The sequence below is a fragment of the Phyllobates terribilis genome, unplaced genomic scaffold (assembly GCF_046119375.1).
Source record: "Phyllobates terribilis strain yellow unplaced genomic scaffold, ASM4611937v1 Scaffold_4__5_contigs__length_816908805, whole genome shotgun sequence".
NCBI classification, from domain to species: Eukaryota; Metazoa; Chordata; class Amphibia; order Anura; family Dendrobatidae; genus Phyllobates; species Phyllobates terribilis.
The window spans coordinates 61,092,950-61,114,691 of NW_027362764.1; the positions used below are offsets into that span (position 1 = coordinate 61,092,950).

At 45.8% G+C, this 21,742-nt stretch overlaps 1 protein-coding gene across 1 annotated transcript in view; it reads left to right on the forward strand.

Annotated features, from left to right (window-relative positions):
• Nucleotides 1–21,742, forward strand: part of ZNF804B (zinc finger protein 804B) — a 633,228-nt gene that overhangs the window by 487,887 nt on the left and 123,599 nt on the right. The window lies entirely within an intron of this gene.

Consider the following 21,742-nt stretch of genomic DNA (forward strand, 5'->3'; position numbering starts at 1 on the left):
ATGGTATACAACAGCCAGTCCAGCACCGCAATAATGGTATACAACAGCCAGTCCAGCCCCACAATAATGGTATTCCACAGCCAGTCCAGCCCCCCAATAATGGTATACAACAACCAGTCCATCCCCGCAATAATGGTATACAACAGCATGTCCAGTTCCACAGTAATAGTATACAACAGCCAGTCCAGCTCCACAATAATAGTATACAACAGCCAGTCCAGCCCCACAATAATGGTATACAACAGCCAGTCCAGCACAGCAATAATTGTATACAACAGCCAGTCCAGCCCCGTAATAATGGTATACACAGCCAGTCCAGTTCCACAATAATGGTATACAACAACCAGTCCAGCCCCGCAATAATGGTATACAACAGCCAGTCCAGTTCTACAATAATGGTATACAATAGCCAGTCCAGCCCCAAAATAATGGTATACAACAGCCAGTCCAGCCCCACAATAATGGTATGCAACATCCAGTCCAGCCCCACAATAATGGTATACAACAGCCAGTCCAGCCCAGCAATAATGGTATACAACAGCCAGTCCAGCCCCTTAATAATGGTATACAACAGCCAGTCCAGTTACACAATAATGGTATACAACAGCCAGTCCAGGCCCGCAATAATGGTATACAACAGCGAGTCCAGTTCTACAATAATGGTATACAACAGCCAGTCCAGCCTCAAAATAATGGTATACAACAGCCAGTCCAGCCCCAAAACAATGTTATACAACAGCCAGTCCAGCCCCACAATAATGGTATACAACAGCCAGTCCAGCCCCACAATAATTGTGTACAACAGCTAGTCCAGCCCCACAATAATTGTATACAACAGCCAGTCCAGCCCCACAATAATGGTATACAACAGCTAGTCCAGCCCCGCAATAATGGTATACAACAGCCTGTCCAGCCCCACAATAATCGTATACAACAGCCAGTCCAGTAACACAATAATGGTATACAACAGCCAGACCAGCCCTACAATAATGGTATACAACAGCCAGTCCAGCTCCACAATAATGGTATACAACAGCCAGTCCAGCCCCTCAATAACGGTATAAAACAGCCAGTCCAGCCCCACAATAATGGTATACAACAGCCAGTCCAGCCCCGCAATAATGGTATACAACAGCCAGTCCAGTTCCACAGTAATGGTATACAACAGCCAGTCCAGCTCCACAATAATTGTATACAACAGCCAGTCCAGCCCCACAATAATGGTATGCAACAGCCAGTCCAGCCCCAAAATAATGGTATACAACAGCCAGTCCAGCCCCAAAATAATGGTATACAACAGCCAGTCCAGCCCCACAATAATGGTATACAACAGCCAGTCCAGCCCCACAATAATGGTATACAACAGCCAGTCCAGCCCAGCAATAATGGTATACAACAGCCAGTCCAGCCCCTTAATAATGGTATACAACAGCCAGTCCAGTTACACAATAATGGTATACAACAGCCAGTCCAGACCCGCAATAATGGTATACAGCAGCCAGTCCAGTTCTACGATAATGGTATACAACAGCCAGTCCAGCCTCAAAATAATGGTATACAACAGCCAGTCCAGCCCCACAATAATGTTATACAACAGCCAGACCAGCCCCACAATAATGGTATACAACAGCCAGTCCAGCCCCACAATAATTGTGTACAACAGCCAGTCCAGCCCCACAATAATTGTATACAACAGCAAGTCCAGCCCCACAATAATGGTATACAACAGCTAGTCCAGCCCCGCAATAATGGTATACAACAGCCAGTCCAGCCCCACAATAATGGTATACAACAGCCAGTCCAGTTCCACAATAATGGTATACAACAGCCAGACCAGCCCCACAATAATGGTATACAACAGCCAGTCCAGCTCCACAATAATGGTATACAACAGCCAGTCCAGCCCTGTAATAATGGTATAAAAAAGCCAGTCCAGCCCCGCAATAATGGTATACAACAGCCAGTACAGTTCCACACTAATGGTATGCAATAGCCAGTCCAGTTCTACAATAATGGTATACAACAGCCAGTCCAACCCCAAAATAATGGTATACAATAGCCAGTCCAGCCCAGTAATAATGGTATACAACAGCCAGTCCAATTCTACAATAATGGTATACAACAGCCAGTCCAATTCTACAATAATGGTATACAACAGCCAGTCCAGTTCCACAATAATGGTATACAACAGCCAGTCCAGCCCCTCAATAATGGTATACAATAGCCAGTCCAGCCCCGCAATAATGGTATAAAACAGCCAGTCCAGTTCCACAATAATGATATACAACAGCCAGTCCAGCCCCACAATAATGGTATACAACAGCCAGTCCAGCCGCACAATAATGGTATATAACAGCCAGTCCAGCCCCACAATAATGCTATACAACAGCCAGTTCAGCCCCACAATAATGATATACAACAGCCAGTCCTGCCCCGCAATAATGGTATACAACAGCCAGTCCAGCCTCAAAATAATGGTATACAACAGCCAGTCCAGCCCCACAATAATGGTATACAACAGCCAGTCCAGCCCCACAATAATGGTATACAACAGCCAGTCCAGCCCCACAATAATTGTATACAACAGCCAGTAGAGCCCCACAATAATGGTATACAACAGCCAGTCCAGCCGAGCAATAATGGTATACAACAGCCAGTACAGCCCCGTAATAATGGTATACAACAGCCAGTCCAGTTCCACAATAATGGTAAACAACAGCCAGTCCAGCCCCACAATAATGGTATACAACATCCAGTCCAGTTCCTCAGTAATGGTATACAACAGCCAGTCCAGCCCCACAATAATGGTATACAATAGCCAGTCCAGCCCCGTAATAATGGTATACAACAGCCAGTCCAGTTCCAACAATAATGGTATACAACAGCCAGTCCAGCCCCACAATAATGGTATACAACAGCCAGTCCAGTTCCACAATGATGGTTTTCCACAGCCAGTCCAGCCCCAAAATAATGGTATACAACAGCCAGTCCAGCCCCACAATAATGGTATACAACAGCCAGTCCAGTTCCACAATAATGGTACACAACAGCCAGGCCAGCCCCATAATAATGGTATACAACAGCCAGTCCAGCCCCACAATAATTGTATACAACAGCCAGTCCAGCCCCACAATAATGGTATACAACAGCGAGTCCAACCCCACAATAATGGTATACAACAGCCAGTCCAGCCCCGCAATAATGGTATACAACAGCCAGTCCAGCCCCACAATAATGGTATTCCACAGCCAGTCCAGCCCCACAATAATGGTATACAACAGCCAGTCCAGCCCCGCAATAATGGTATACAACAGCCAGTCCAGTTCCACAGTAATGGTATACAACAGCCAGTCCAGCTCCACAAAAATTGTATGCAACAGCCAGTCCAGACCCACAATAATGGTATACAACAGCCAGTCCAGCCCAGCAATAATGGTATACAACAGCCAGTCCAGCCCTGTAATAATGGTATACAACAGACAGTCCAGCCCCGCAATAATGGTATACAACAGCCAGTACAGTTCCACAGTAATGGTATACAACAGCCAGTCCAGTTTTACAATAATGGTATACAACAGCCAGTCCAACCCCAAAATAATGGTATACAACAGCCAGTCCAGCCCAGCAATAATGGTATACAACAGCCAGTCCAGTTCCACAATAATGGTATACAACAGCCAGTCCAGCCCCGCAATAATGGTATACAACAGCCAGTCCAGTTCCACAGTAATGGTATACAACAGCCAGTCCAGCTCCACAATAATTGTATACAACAGCCAGTCCAGCCCCACAATAATGGTATGCAACAGCCAGTCCAGCCCCAAAATAATGGTATACAACAGCCAGTCCAGCCCCTTAATAATGGTATACAACAGCCAGTCCAGTTACACAATAATGGTATACAACAGCCAGTCCAGGCCTGCAATAATGGTATACAACAGCCAGTTCAGTTCTACGATAATGGTATACAACAGCCAGTCCAGCCTCAAAATAATGGTATACAACAGCCAGTCCAGCCCCACAATAATGTTATACAACAGCCAGTCCAGCCCCACAATAATGGTATACAACAGCCAGTCCAGCCCCACAATAATTGTGTACAACAGCCAGTCCAGCCCCACAATAATTGTATACAACAGCCAGTCCAGCCCCACAATAATGGTATACAACAGCTAGTCCAGCCCCGCAATAATGGTATACAACAGCCAGTCCAGCCCCACAATAATGGTATACAACAGCCAGTCCAGTTCCACAATAATGGTATACAACAGCCAGACCAGCCCCACAATAATGGTATACTACAGCCAGTCCAGCTCCACAATAATTGTATACAACAGCCAGTCCAGCCCCTCAATAATGGTATAAAACAGCCAGTCCAGCCCCACAATAATGGTATACAACAGCCAGTCCAGCCCCGCAATAATGGTATACAACAGCCAGTCCAGTTCCACAGTAATGGTATACAACAGACAGTCCAGCTCCAAAATAATTGTATACAACAGCCAGTCCAGCCCCACAATAATGGTATACAACAGCCAGTCCAGCCCAGCAATAATGGTATACAACAGCCAGTCCAGCCCTGTAATAATGGTATAAAAAAGCCAGTCCAGCCCCATCAATAATGGTATACAACAGCCAGTACAGTTCCACAGTAATGGTATACAATAGCCAGTCCAGTTCTACAATAATGGTATACAACAGCCAGTCCAACCCCAAAATAATGGTATACAATAGCCAGTCCAGCCCAGCAACAATGGTATACAACAGTCAGTCCAGCCCAGTAATAATTGTATACAACAGCCAGTCCAATTCTACAATAATGGTATACAACAGCCAGTCCAATTCTACAATAATGGTATACAACAGCCAGTCCAGTTCCACAATAATGGTATACAACAGCCAGTCCAGCCCCTCAATAATGGTATACAATAGCCAGTCCAGCCCCGCAATAATGGTATAAAACAGCCAGTCCAGTTCTACGATAATGGTATACAACAGCCAGTCCAGCCTCAAAATAATGGTATACAACAGCCAGTCCAGCCCCACAATAATGTTATACAACAGCCAGTCCAGCCCCACAATAATGGTATAAAACAGCCAGTCCAGCCCCACAATAATTGTGTACAACAGCCAGTCCAGCCCCTCAATAATTGTATACAACAGCCAGTCCAGCCCCACAATAATGGTATACAACAACTAGTCCAGCCCCGCAATAATGGTATACAACAGCCAGTCCAGCCCCACAATAATGGTATACAACAGCCAGTCCAGTTCCACAATAATGGTATACAACAGCCAGACCAGCCCCACAATAATGGTATACAACAGCCAGTCCAGCTCCACAATAATGGTATACAACAGCCAGTCCAGCCCCTCAATAATGGTATAAAACAGCCAGTCCAGCCCCACAATAATGGTATACAACAGCCAGTCCAGCCCCGCAATAATGGTATACAACAGCCAGTCCAGTTCCACAGTAATGGTATACAACAGACAGTCCAGCTCCAGAATAATTGTATACAACAGCCAGTCCAGCCCCACAATAATGGTATACAACAGCCAGTCCAGCCCAGCAATAATGGTATACAACAGCCAGTCCAGCCCTGTAATAATGGTATAAAAAAGCCAGTCCAGCCCCGCAATAATGGTATACAACAGCCAGTACAGTTCCACAGTAATGGTATACAATAGCCAGTCCAGTTCTACAATAATGGTATACAACAGCCAGTCCAACCCCAAAATAATGGTATACAATAGCCAGTCCAGCCCAGCAATAATGGTATACAACAGCCAGTCCAGCCCAGTAATAATGGTATACAACAGCCAGTCCAATTCTACAATAATGGTATACAACAGCCAGTCCACTTCTACAATAATGGTATACAACAGCCAGTCCAGTTCCACAATAATGATATACAACAGCCAGTCCAGCCCCTCAATAATGGTATACAATAGCCAGTCCAGCCCCGCAATAATGGTATAAAACAGCCAGTCCAGTTCCACAATAATGATATACAACAGCCAGTCCAGCCCCACAATAATGGTATAAAACAGCCAGTCCAGCCGCACAATAATGGTATATAACAGCCAGTCCAGCCCCACAATAATGCTATACAACAGCCAGTTCAGCCCCACAATAATGATATACAACAGCCAGTCCTGCCCCGCAATAATGGTATACAACAGCCAGTCCAGCCTCAAAATAATGGTATACAACAGCCAGTCCAGCCCCACAATAATGGTATACAACAGCCAGTCCAGCCCCATAATAATGGTATACAACAGCCAGTCCAGCCCCACAATAATTGTATACAACAGCCAGTAGAGCCCCACAATAATGGTATACAACAGCCAGTCCAGCCCAGCAATAATGGTATACAACAGCCAGTCCAGCCCCGTAATAATGGTATACAACAGCCAGTCCAGTTCCACAATAATGGTAAACAACAGCGAGTCCAGCCCCACAATAATGGTATACAACATCCAGTCCAGTTCCTCAGTAATGGTATACAACAGCCAGTCCAGCCCAGCAATAATTGTATACAACAGCCAGTCCAGTTCCACAATAATGGTATACAACAGCCAGTCCAGCCCCGCAATAATGGTATACAACAGCCAGTCCAGTTCCACAGTAATGGTATACAACAGCCAGTCCAGCTCCACAATAATTGTATACAACAGCCAGTCCAGCCCCACAATAATGGTATGCAACAGCCAGTCCAGCCCCAAAATAATGGTATACAACAGCCAGTCCAGCCCCTTAATAATGGTATACAACAGCCAGTCCAGTTACACAATAATGGTATACAACAGCCAGTCCAGGCCTGCAATAATGGTATACAACAGCCAGTCCAGTTCTACGATAATGGTATACAACAGCCAGTCCAGCCTCAAAATAATGGTATACAACAGCCAGTCCAGCCCCACAATAATGTTATACAACAGCCAGTCCAGCCCCACAATAATGGTATACAACAGCCAGTCCAGCCCCACAATAATTGTGTACAACAGCCAGTCCAGCCCCACAATAATTGTATACAACAGCCAGTCCAGCCCCACAATAATGGTATACAACAGCTAGTCCAGCCCCGCAATAATGGTATACAACAGCCAGTCCAGCCCCACAATAATGGTATACAACAGCCAGTCCAGTTCCACAATAATGGTATACAACAGCCAGACCAGCCCCACAATAATGGTATACTACAGCCAGTCCAGCTCCACAATAATTGTATACAACAGCCAGTCCAGCCCCTCAATAATGGTATAAAACAGCCAGTCCAGCCCCACAATAATGGTATACAACAGCCAGTCCAGCCCCGCAATAATGGTATACAACAGCCAGTCCAGTTCCACAGTAATGGTATACAACAGACAGTTCAGCTCCAAAATAATTGTATACAACAGCCAGTCCAGCCCCACAATAATGGTATACAACAGCCAGTCCAGCCCAGCAATAATGGTATACAACAGCCAGTCCAGCCCTGTAATAATGGTATAAAAAAGCCAGTCCAGCCCCGCAATAATGGTATACAACAGCCAGTACAGTTCCACAGTAATGGTATACAATAGCCAGTCCAGTTCTACAATAATGGTATACAACAGCCAGTCCAACCCCAAAATAATGGTATACAATAGCCAGTCCAGCCCAGCAACAATGGTATACAACAGTCAGTCCAGCCCAGTAATAATTGTATACAACAGCCAGTCCAATTCTACAATAATGGTATACAACAGCCAGTCCAATTCTACAATAATGGTATACAACAGCCAGTCCAGTTCCACAATAATGGTATACAACAGCCAGTCCAGCCCCTCAATAATGGTATACAATAGCCAGTCCAGCCCCGCAATAATGGTATAAAACAGCCAGTCCAGTTCTACGATAATGGTATACAACAGCCAGTCCAGCCTCAAAATAATGGTATACAACAGCCAGTCCAGCCCCACAATAATGTTATACAACAGCCAGTCCAGCCCCACAATAATGGTATAAAACAGCCAGTCCAGCCCCACAATAATTGTGTACAACAGCCAGTCCAGCCCCTCAATAATTGTATACAACAGCCAGTCCAGCCCCACAATAATGGTATACAACAACTAGTCCAGCCCCGCAATAATGGTATACAACAGCCAGTCCAGCCCCACAATAATGGTATACAACAGCCAGTCCAGTTCCACAATAATGGTATACAACAGCCAGACCAGCCCCACAATAATGGTATACAACAGCCAGTCCAGCTCCACAATAATGGTATACAACAGCCAGTCCAGCCCCTCAATAATGGTATAAAACAGCCAGTCCAGCCCCACAATAATGGTATACAACAGCCAGTCCAGCCCCGCAATAATGGTATACAACAGCCAGTCCAGTTCCACAGTAATGGTATACAACAGACAGTCCAGCTCCAGAATAATTGTATACAACAGCCAGTCCAGCCCCACAATAATGGTATACAACAGCCAGTCCAGCCCAGCAATAATGGTATACAACAGCCAGTCCAGCCCTGTAATAATGGTATAAAAAAGCCAGTCCAGCCCCGCAATAATGGTATACAACAGCCAGTACAGTTCCACAGTAATGGTATACAATAGCCAGTCCAGTTCTACAATAATGGTATACAACAGCCAGTCCAACCCCAAAATAATGGTATACAATAGCCAGTCCAGCCCAGCAATAATGGTATACAACAGCCAGTCCAGCCCAGTAATAATGGTATACAACAGCCAGTCCAATTCTACAATAATGGTATACAACAGCCAGTCCAATTCTACAATAATGGTATACAACAGCCAGTCCAGTTCCACAATAATGGTATACAACAGCCAGTCCAGCCCCTCAATAATGGTATACAATAGCCAGTCCAGCCCCGCAATAATGGTATAAAACAGCCAGTCCAGTTCCACAATAATGATATACAACAGCCAGTCCAGCCCCACAATAATGGTATAAAACAGCCAGGCCAGCCGCACAATAATGGTATATAACAGCCAGTCCAGCCCCACAATAATGCTATACAACAGCCAGTTCAGCCCCACAATAATGATATACAACAGCCAGTCCTGCCCCGCAATAATGGTATACAACAGCCAGTCCAGTTCCACAATAATGGTATACAACAGCCAGTCCAGCCCCTCAATAATGGTATACAATAGCCAGTCCAGCCCCGCAATAATGGTATAAAACAGCCAGTCCAGTTCCACAATAATGATATACAACAGCCAGTCCAGCCCCACAATAATGGTATAAAACAGCCAGGCCAGCCGCACAATAATGGTATATAACAGCCAGTCCAGCCCCACAATAATGCTATACAACAGCCAGTTCAGCCCCACAATAATGATATACAACAGCCAGTCCTGCCCCGCAATAATGGTATACAACAGCCAGTCCAGCCTCAAAATAATGGTATACAACAGCCAGTCCAGCCCCACAATAATGGTATACAACAGCCAGTCCAGCCCCATAATAATGGTATACAACAGCCAGTCCAGCCCCACAATAATTGTATACAACAGCCAGTAGAGCCCCACAATAATGGTATACAACAGCCAGTCCAGCCCAGCAATAATGGTATACAACAGCCAGTCCAGCCCCGTAATAATGGTATACAACAGCCAGTCCAGTTCCACAATAATGGTAAACAACAGCCAGTCCAGCCCCACAATAATGGTATACAACATCCAGTCCAGTTCCTCAGTAATGGTATACAACAGCCAGTCCAGCCCCACAATAATGGTATACAACAGCCAGTCCAGCCCCGTAATAATGGTATACAACAGCCAGTCCAGTTCCAACAATAATGGTATACAACAGCCAGTCCAGCCCCACAATAATGGTATACAACAGCCAGTCCAGTTCCACAATGATGGTATTCCACAGCCAGTCCAGCCCCAAAATAATGGTATACAACAGCCAATCCAGCCCCACAATAATGGTATACAACAGCCAGTCCAGTTCCACAATAATGGTACACAACAGCCAGGCCAGCCCCATAATAATGGTATACAACAGCCAGTCCAGCCCCACAATAAATGTATACAACAGCCAGTCCAGCCCCACAATAATGGTATACAACAGCGAGTCCAGCCCCACAATAATGGTATACAACAGCCAGTCCAGCCCCGCAATAATGGTATACAACAGCCAGTCCAGCCCCACAATAATGGTATTCCACAGCCAGTCCAGCCCCACAATAATGGTATACAACAGCCAGTCCAGCCCCGCAATAATGGTATACAACAGCCAGTCCAGTTCCACAGTAATGGTATACAACAGCCAGTCCAGCTCCACAATAATTGTATGCAACAGCCAGTCCAGCCCCAGAATAATGGTATACAACAGCCAGTCCAGCCCAGCAATAATGGTATACAACAGCCAGTCCAGCCCTGTAATAATGGTATACAACAGCCAGTCCAGGCCCGCAATAATGGTATACAACAGCCAGTACAGTTCCACAGTAATGGTATACAACAGCCAGTCCAGTTTTACAATAATGGTATACAACAGCCAGTCCAACCCCAAAATAATGGTATACAACAGCCAGTCCAGCCCAGCAATAATGGTATACAACAGCCAGTCCAGTTCCACAATAATGGTATACAACAGCCAGTCCAGCCCCGCAATAATGGTATACAACAGCCAGTCCAGTTCCACAGTAATGGTATACAACAGCCAGTCCAGCTCCACAATAATTGTATACAACAGCCAGTCCAGCCCCACAATAATGGTATACAACAGCCAGTCCAGCCCAGCAATAATGGTATACAACAGCCAGTCCAGCCCTGTAATAATGGTATGCAACAGCCAGTCCAGCCCCAAAATACTGGTATACAACAGCCAGTCCAGCCCCTTAATAATGGTATACAACAGCCAGTCCAGTTACACAATAATGGTATACAACAGCCAGTCCAGGCCTGCAATAATGGTATACAACAGCCAGTCCAGTTCTACGATAATGGTATACAACAGCCAGTCCAGCCTCAAAATAATGGTATACAACAGCCAGTCCAGCCCCACAATAATGTTATACAACAGCCAGTCCAGCCCCACAATAATGGTATACAACAGCCAGTCCAGCCCCACAATAATTGTGTACAACAGCCAGTCCAGCCCCACAATAATTGTATACAACAGCCAGTCCAGCCCCACAATAATGGTATACAACAGCTAGTCCAGCCCCGCAATAATGGTATACAACAGCCAGTCCAGCCCCACAATAATGGTATACAACAGCCAGTCCAGTTCCACAATAATGGTATACAACAGCCAGACCAGCCCCACAATAATGGTATACAACAGCCAGTCCAGCTCCACAATAATGGTATACAACAGCCAGTCCAGCCCCTCAATAATGGTATAAAACAGCCAGTCCAGCCCCACAATAATGGTATACAACAGCCAGTCCAGCCCCACAATAATGGTATACAACAGCCAGTCCAGTTCCACAATGATGGTATTCCACAGCCAGTCCAGCCCCAAAATAATGGTATACAACAGCCAGTCCAGCCCCACAATAATGGTATACAACAGCCAGTCCAGTTCCACAATAATGGTACACAACAGCCAGGCCAGCCCCATAATAATGGTATACAACAGCCAGTCCAGCCCCACAATAATTGTATACAACAGCCAGTCCAGCCCCTCAATAATGGTATACAACAGCGAGTCCAGCCCCACAATAATGGTATACAACAGCCAGTCCAGCCCCGCAATAATGGTATACAACAGCCAGTCCAGCCCCACAATAATGGTATTCCACAGCCAGTCCAGCCCCACAATAATGGTATACAACAGCCAGTCCAGCCCCGCAATAATGGTATACAACAGCCAGTCCAGTTCCACAATAATTGTATACAACAGCCAGTCCAGCCCCACAATAATGGTATACAACAGCGAGTCCAGCCCCACAATAATGGTATACAACAGCCAGTCCAGTTCCTCAGTAATGGTATACAACAGCCAGTCCAGCCCCACAATAATGGTATACAACAGCCAGTCCAGCCCCGTAATAATGGTATACAACAGCCAGTCCAGTTCCACAATGATGGTATTCCACAGCCAGTCCAGCCCCAAAATAATGGTATACAACAGCCAGTCCAGCCCCACAATAATGGTATACAACAGCCAGTCCAGCCCCGCAATAATGGTATACAACAGCCAGTCCATCCCCACAATAATGGTATTCCACAGCCAGTCCAGCCCCACAATAATGGTATACAACAGCCAGTCCAGCCCCGCAATAATGGTATACAACAGCCAGTCCAGTTCCACAGTAATGGTATACAACAGCCAGTCCAGCTCCACAATAATTGTATGCAACAGCCAGTCCAGCCCCACAATAATGGTATACAACAGCCAGTCCAGCCCAGCAATAATGGTATACAACAGCCAGTCCAGCCCTGTAATAATGGTATACAACAGCCAGTCCAGCCCCGCAATAATGGTATACAACAGCCAGTACAGTTCCACAGTAATGGTATACAACAGCCAGTCCAGTTTTACAATAATGGTATACAACAGCCAGTCCAACAACAAAATAATGGTATACAACAGCCAGTCCAGCCCAGCAATAATGGTATACAACAGCCAGTCCAGCCCAGTAATAATGGTATACAACAGCCAGTCCAGTTCCACAATAATGGTATACAACAGCCAGTCCAGCCCCGCAATAATGGTATACAACAGCCAGTCCAGTTCTACAATAATGGTATACAACAGCCAGTCTAGCCCCAAAATAATGGTATACAATAGGCAGTCCAGCCCCACAATAATGGTATACAACAGCCAGTCCAGCCCAGCAATAATGGTATACAACAGCCAGTCCAGACCCTTAATAATGGTATACAACAGCCAGTCCAGCCCCACAATAATTGTGTACAACATCCAGTCCAGCCCCTCAATAATTGTATACAACAGCCAGTCCAGCCCCACAAAAATGGTATACTACAGCCAGTCCAGCCCCGCAATAATGGTATTCCACAGCCAGTCCAGCCCCACAATAATGGTATACAACAGCCAGTCCAGTTCCACAATAATGGTATACAACAGCCAGTCCAGCCCCTCAATAATGGTATACAATAGCCAGTCCAGCCCCGCAATAATGGTATAAAACAGCCAGTCCAGTTCCACAATAATGATATACAACAGCCAGTCCAGCCCCACAATCATGGTATATAACAGCCAGTCCAGCCGCACATTAATGGTATATAACAGCCAGTCCAGCCCAGCAATAATGGTATACAACAGCCAGTCCAGCCCCGTAATAATGGTATACAATAGCCAGTCCAGTTCCACAATAATGGTAAACAACAGCCAGTCCAGCCCCACAATAATGGTATACAACATCCAGTCCAGTTCCTCAGTAATGGTATACAACAGCCAGTCCAGCCCCACAATAATGGTATACAACAGCCAGTCCAGCCCCGTAATAATGGTATACAACAGCCAGTCCAGTTCCACAATAATGGTATACAACAACCAGTCCAGCCCCACAATAATGGTATACAACAGCCAGTCCAGTTCCACAATGATGGTATTCCACAGCCAGTCCAGCCCCAAAATAATGGTATACAACAGCCAGTCCAGCCCCACAATAATGGTATACAACAGCCAGTCCAGTTCCACAATAATGGTACACAACAGCCAGGCCAGCCCCATAATAATGGTATACAACAGCCAGTCCAGCCCCACAATAATTGTATACAACAGCCAGTCCAGCCCCACAATAATGGTATACAACAGCGAGTCCAGCCCCACAATAATGGTATACAACAGCCAGTCCAGCCCCGCAATAATGGTATACAACAGCCAGTCCAGCCCCACAATAATGGTATTCCACAGCCAGTCCAGCCCCACAATAATGGTATACAACAGCCAGTCCAGCCCCGCAATAATGGTATACAACAGCCAGTCCAGTTCCACAGTAATGGTATACAACAGCCAGTCCAGCTCCACAATAATTGTATGCAACAGCCAGTCCAGCCCCACAATAATGGTATACAACAGCCAGTCCAGCCCAGCAATAATGGTATACAACAGCCAGTCCAGCCCTGTAATAATGGTATACAACAGCCAGTCCAGCCCCGCAATAATGGTATACAACAGCCAGTACAGTTCCACAGTAATGGTATACAACAGCCAGTCCAGTTTTACAATAATGGTATACAACAGCCAGTCCAACAACAAAATAATGGTATACAACAGCCAGTCCAGCCCAGCAATAATGGTATACAACAGCCAGTCCAGCCCAGTAATAATGGTATACAACAGCCAGTCCAGTTACACAAAAATGGTATACAACAGCCAGTCCAGCCCCGCAATAATGGTATACAACAGCCAGTCCAGTTTTACAATAATGGTATACAACAGCCAGTCTAGCCCCAAAATAATGGTATACAATAGCCAGTCCAGCCCCACAATAATGGTATACAACAGCCAGTCCAGCCCAGCAATAATGGTATACAACAGCCAGTCCAGACCCTTAATAATGGTATACAACAGCCAGTCCAGCCCCACAATAATTGTGTACAACATCCAGTCCAGCCCCTCAATAATTGTATACAACAGCCAGTCCAGCCCCACAAAAATGGTATACTACAGCCAGTCCAGCCCCACAATAATGGTATACAACAGCCAGTCCAGTTCCACAATAATGGTATACAACAGCCAGTCCAGCCCCTCAATAATGGTATACAATAGCCAGTCCAGCCCCGCAATAATGGTATAAAACAGCCAGTCCAGTTCCACAATAATGATATACAACAGCCAGTCCAGCCCCACAATCATTGTATATAACAGCCAGTCCAGCCGCACATTAATGGTATATAACAGCCAGTCCAGCCCCACAATAATGCTATACAACAGCCAGTCCAGCCCCACAACAATTGTGTAGAACAGCCAGTCCAGCCCCACAATCATTGTATACAACAGCCAGTCCAGCCCCACAATAATGGTATACAACAGCCAGTCCAGCCCCGCAATAATGGGATACAACAGCCAGTCCAGCCCCACAATAATGGCATACAACAGCCAGTCCAGTTCCACAATAATGGTATACAACAGCCAGACCAGCCCCACAATAATGGTATACAACAGCCAGTCCAGCCCCGCAATAATGGTATTCCACAGCCAGTCCAGCCCCCCAATAATGGTATACAAAAACCAGTCCAGCCCAGCAATAATGGTATACACAGCCAGTCCAGCCCCACAATAATGGTATACAACAGCCTGTCCAGCCCCAAAATAATGGTATATAACAGCCAGTCCAGCCCCACAATAATGGTATACAACTGCCAGTCCAGCCCCACAATAATGGTATACAACAGCCAGTCCAGCCCAGCAATAATGGTATACACAGCCAGTCCAGCCCCTTAATAATGGTATACAACAGCCAGTCCAGTTACACAATAATGGTATACAACAGCCAGTCCAGCCCCAAAATAATAGTATACAACAGCCAGTCCAGCCCCACAATAATGGTATACAACAGCCAGTCCAGTTCCACAATAATGGTACACAACAGCCAGTCCAGCCCCATAATAATTGTATACAACAGCCAGTCCAGCCCCACAATAATTGTATACAACAGCCAGTCCAGCCCCACAATAATGGTATACAACAGCGAGTCCAGCCTCGCAATAATGGTATACAACAGCCAGTCCAGCCCCGCAATAATGGTATACAACTGCCAGTCCAGCCCCACAATAATGGTATTCCACAGCCAGTCCAGCCCCACAATAATGGTATACAACAGCTAGTCCAGCCCCGCAATAATGGTATACAACAGCCAGTCCAGTTCCACAGTAATGGTATACAACAGACAGTCCAGCTCCACAATAATTGTATACAACGGCCAGTCCAGCCCCACAATAATGGTATACAACAGCCAGTCCAGCCGAGCAATAATGGTATACAACAGCCAGTTCAGCCCTGTAATAATGGTATACAACAGCCAGTCCAGCCCCGCAATAATGGTATACAACAGCCAGTACAATTCCACAGTAATGGTATACAATAGCCAGTCCAGTTCTACAATAATGGTATACAACAGCCAGTCCAACCCCAAAATAATGGTATACAACAGCCAGTCCAGCCCAGTAATAATGGTATACAACAGCCAGTCCAGTTCCACATTAATGGTATACAACAGCCAGTCCAGCCCCGCAATAATGGTATACAACAGCCAGTCCAATTCTACAATAATGGTATACAACAGCCAGTCCAGCCCCACAATAATGGTATACAACAGCCAGTCCAGCTCCACAATAATGGTATACAACAGCCAGTCCAGCCCCACAATAATGGTATACAACAGCCAGTCCAGCCCAGCAATAATGGTATACAACAGCCAGTTCAGCCCCTTAATAATTGTATACAACAGCCAGTCCAGCCCCACAATAATTGTGTACAACAGCCAGTCCAGCCCCACAATAATTGTATACAACAGCCAGTCCAGCCCCACAATAATGGTATACAACAGCCAGTCCAGCCCCGCAATAATGGTATACAACAGCCAGTCCAGCCCCACAATAATGGTATACATCAGCCACTCCAGTTCCACAATAATGGTATACAACAGCCAGACCAGCCCCACAATAATGGCATACAACAGCCAGTCTAGCACCACAATAATGGTATACAACAGCCAGTCCAGCCCCACAATAATGGTATTCCACAGCCAGTCCAGCCCCCCAATAATGGTATACAACAACCAGTCCATCCCCACAATAATGGTATACAACAGCATGTCCAGTTCCACAGTAATAGTATACAACAGCCAGTCCAGCTCCATAATAATGCTATACAACAGCCAGTCCAGCCCCACAATAATTGTGTACAACAGCCAGTCCAGCCCCACAATAATTGTATACAACAGCCAGTCCAGCCCCACACTAATGGTATACAACAGCTAGTCCAGCCCCGCAATAATGGTATACAACAGCCAGTCCAGCCCCACGTTAATGGTATACAACAGCCAGTCCAGTTCCACAATAATGGTATACAACAGCCAGACCAGCCCCACAATAATGGTATACAACAGCCAGTCCAGCTCCACAATAATGGTATACAACAGCCAGTCCAGCCCCTCAATAATGGTATAAAACAGCCAGTCCAGCCCCACAATAATGGTATACAACAGCCAGTCCAGCCCCGCAATAATGGTATACAACAGCCAGTCCAGCCCCGCAATAATGGGATACAACAGCCAGTCCAGCCCCACAATAATGGCATACAACAGCCAGTCCAGTTCCACAATAATGGTATACAACAGCCAGACCAGCCCCACAATAATGGTATACAACAGCCAGTCCAGCCCCGCAATAATGGTATTCCACAGCCAGTCCAGCCCCCCAATAATGGTATACAAAAACCAGTCCAGCCCAGCAATAATGGTATACACAGCCAGTCCAGCCCCACAATAATGGTATACAACAGCCAGTCCAGCCCCAAAATAATGGTATACAACAGCCAGTCCAGCCCCACAATAATGGTATACAACTGCCAGTCCAGCCCCACAATAATGGTATACAATAGCCAGTCCAGCCCAGCAATAATGGTATACACAGCCAGTCCAGCCCCTTAATAATGGTATACAACAGCCAGTCCAGTTACACAATAATGGTATACAACAGCCAGTCCAGCCCCACAATAATGGTATACAACAGCCAGTCCAGTTCCACAATAATGGTACACAACAGCCAGTCCAGCCCCATAATAATTGTATACAACAGCCAGTCCAGCCCCACAATAATTGTATACAACAGCCAGTCCAGCCCCACAATAATGGTATACAACAGCGAGTCCAGCCTCGCAATAATGGTATACAACAGCCAGTCCAGCCCCGCAATAATGGTATACAACTGCCAGTCCAGCCCCACAATAATGGTATTCCACAGCCAGTCCAGCCCCACAATAATGGTATACAACAGCTAGTCCAGCCCCGCAATAATGGTATACAACAGCCAGTCCAGTTCCACAGTAATGGTATACAACAGACAGTCCAGCTCCACAATAATTGTATACAACGGCCAGTCCAGCCCCACAATAATGGTATACAACAGCCAGTCCAGCCGAGCAATAATGGTATACAACAGCCAGTCCAGCCCTGTAATAATGGTATACAACAGCCAGTCCAGCCCCGCAATAATGGTATACAACAGCCAGTACAATTCCACAGTAATGGTATACAATAGCCAGTCCAGTTCTACAATAATGGTATACAACAGCCAGTCCAACCCCAAAATAATGGTATACAACAGCCAGTCCAGCCCAGTAATAATGGTATACAACAGCCAGTCCAGTTCCACATTAATGGTATACAACAGCCAGTCCAGCCCCGCAATAATGGTATACAACAGCCAGTCCAATTCTACAATAATGGTATACAACAGCCAGTCCAGCCCCACAATAATGGTATACAACAGCCAGTCCAGCTCCACAATAATGGTATACAACAGCCAGTCCAGCCCCACAATAATGGTATACAACAGCCAGTCCAGCCCAGCAATAATGGTATACAACAGCCAGTTCAGCCCCTTAATAATTGTATACAACAGCCAGTCCAGCCCCACAATAATTGTGTACAACAGCCAGTCCAGCCCCACAATAATTGTATACAACAGCCAGTCCAGCCCCACAATAATGGTATACAACAGCCAGTCCAGCCCCGCAATAATGGTATACAACAGCCAGTCCAGCCCCACAATAATGGTATACGTCAGCCACTCCAGTTCCACAATAATGGTATACAACAGCTAGACCAGCCCCACAATAATGGCATACAACAGCCAGTCTAGCACCACAATAATGGTATACAACAGCCAGTCCAGCCCCACAATAATGGTATTCCACAGCCAGTCCAGCCCCCCAATAATGGTATACAACAACCAGTCCATCCCCACAATAATGGTATACAACAGCATGTCCAGTTCCACAGTAATAGTATACAACAGCTAGTCCAGCTCCATAATAATGCTATACAACAGCCAGTCCAGCCCCACAATAATTGTGTACAACAGCCAGTCCAGCCCCACAATAATTGTATACAACAGCCAGTCCAGCCCCACACTAATGGTATACAACAGCTAGTCCAGCCCCGCAATAATGGTATACAACAGCCAGTCCAGCCCCACGTTAATGGTATACAACAGCCAGTCCAGTTCCACAATAATGGTATACAACAGCCAGACCAGCCCCACAATAATGGTATACAACAGCCAGTCCAGCTCCACAATAATGGTATACAACAGCCAGTCCAGCCCCTCAATAATGGTATAAAACAGCCAGTCCAGCCCCACAATAATGGTATACAACAGCCAGTCCAGCCCCGCAATAATGGTATACAACAGCCAGTCCAGTTCCACAGTAATGGTATACAACAGACAGTCCAGCTCCACAATAATTGTATACAACAGCCAGTCCAGCCCCACAATAATGGTATACAACAGCCAGTCCAGCCCAGCAATAATGGTATACAACAGCCAGTCCAGCCCTGTAATAATGGTATAAAAAAGCCAGTCCAGCCCCGCAATAATGGTATACAACAGCCAGTACAGTTCCACAGTAATGGTATACAATAGCCAGTCCAGTTCTACAATAATGGTATACAACAGCCAGTCCAACCCCAAAATAATGGTATACAATAGCCAGTCCAGCCCAGCAATAATGGTATACAACAGCCAGTCCAGCCCAGTAATAATGGTATACAACAGCCAGTCCAATTCTACAATAATGGTATACAACAGCCAGTCCAATTCTACAATAATGGTATACAACAGCCAGTCCAGTTCCACAATAATGGTATACAACAGCCAGTCCAGCCCCGCAATAATGGTATACAACAGCCAGTCCAATTCTACAATAATGGTATACAACAGCCAGTCCAGCCCCACAATAATGGTATACAACAGCCAGTCCAGCCCCACAATAATGGTATACAACAGCCAGTCCAGCCCCACAATAATGGTATACAACAGCCAGTCCAGCCCAGCAATAATGGTATACAACAGCCAGTCCAGCCCCTTAATAATGGTATACAACAGCCAGGCCATCCCCACAATACTTGTGTACAACAGCCAGTCCAGCCCCACAATAATTGTATACAACAGCCAGTCCAGCCCCACAATAATGGTATACAACAGCCAGTCCAGATCCACAATAATGGTATACAACAGCCATTCCAGCCCCACAATAATGGTATACATCAGCCAGTCCAGTTCCACAATAATGGTATACAACAGCCAGACCAGCCCCACAATAATGGTATACAACAGCCAGTCCAGCACCGCAATAATGGTATACAATAGCCAGTCCAGCCCCACAATAATGGTATTCCACAGCCAGTCCAGCCCCACAATAATGGTATACAACAACCAGTCCATTCCCGCAATAATGGTATACAACAGCAAGTCCAGTTCCACAGTAAAAGTATAAAACAGCCAGTCCAGCTCCACAATAATAGTATACAACAGCCAGTCCAGCCCCACAATAATGGTATACAACAGCCAGTCCAGCACAGCAATAATTGTATACAACAGCCAGTCCAGCCCTGTAATAATGGTATACACAGCCAGTCCAGTTCCACAATAATGGTATACAACAGCCAGTCCAGCCCCGCAATAATGGTATACAACAGCCAGTCCAGTTCTACAATAATGGTATACAACAGCCAGTCCAGCCCCAAAATAATGGTATACAACAGCCAGTCCAGCCCCACAATAATGGTATTCCACAGCCAGTCCAGCCCCACAATAATGGTATACAACAGCCAGTCCAGCCCAGCAATAATGGTATACAACAGCCAGTCCAGCCCCTTAATAATGGTATACAACAGCCAGTCCAGTTACACAATAATGGTATACAACATCCAGTGCAGGCCCGCAATAATGGTATACAACAGCCAGTCCAGTTCTACGATAATTGTATACAACAGCCAGTCCAGCCTAAAAATAATGGTATACAACAGCCAGTCCAGCCCCACAATAATGTTATACAACAGCCAGTCCAGCCCCACAATAATGGTATACAACAGCCAGTCCAGCCCCACAATAATTGTGTACAACAGCCAGTCCAGCCCCACAATAATTGTATACAACAGCTAGTCCAGCCCCGCAATAATGGTATAAAACAGCCAGTCCAGCCCCACAATAATGGTATACAACAGCCAGTCCAGTTCCACAATAATGGTATACAACAGCCAGACCAGCCCCACAATAATGGTATACAACAGCCAGTCCAGCTCCACAATAATGGTATACAACAGCCAGTCCAGCCCCTCAATAATGGTATAAAACAGCCAGTCCAGCCCCACAATAATGGTATACAACAGCCAGTCCAGCCCCACAATAATGGTATACAACAGCCAGTCCAGCCCAGCAATAATGGTATACAACAGCCAGTCCAGCCCTGTAATAATGGTATACAATAGCCAGTCCAGCCCCTCAATAATGGTATACAATAGCCAGTCCAGTTCCACAGTAATGGTATACACAGCCAGTCCAGTTCTACAATAATGGTATACAACAGCCAGTCCAGCCCCAAAATAATGGTATAGAACAGCTAGTCCAGCCCAGCAATAATGGTATACAACAGACCGTCCAGCCCTGTAATAATGGTATACAACAGCTAGTCCAGTTCCACAATAATGGTATACAACAGCCAGTCCAGCCCCGCAATTATGGTATACAACAGCCAGTCCAGTTCTACAATAATGATATACAACAGCCAGTCCAGCCCCAAAAT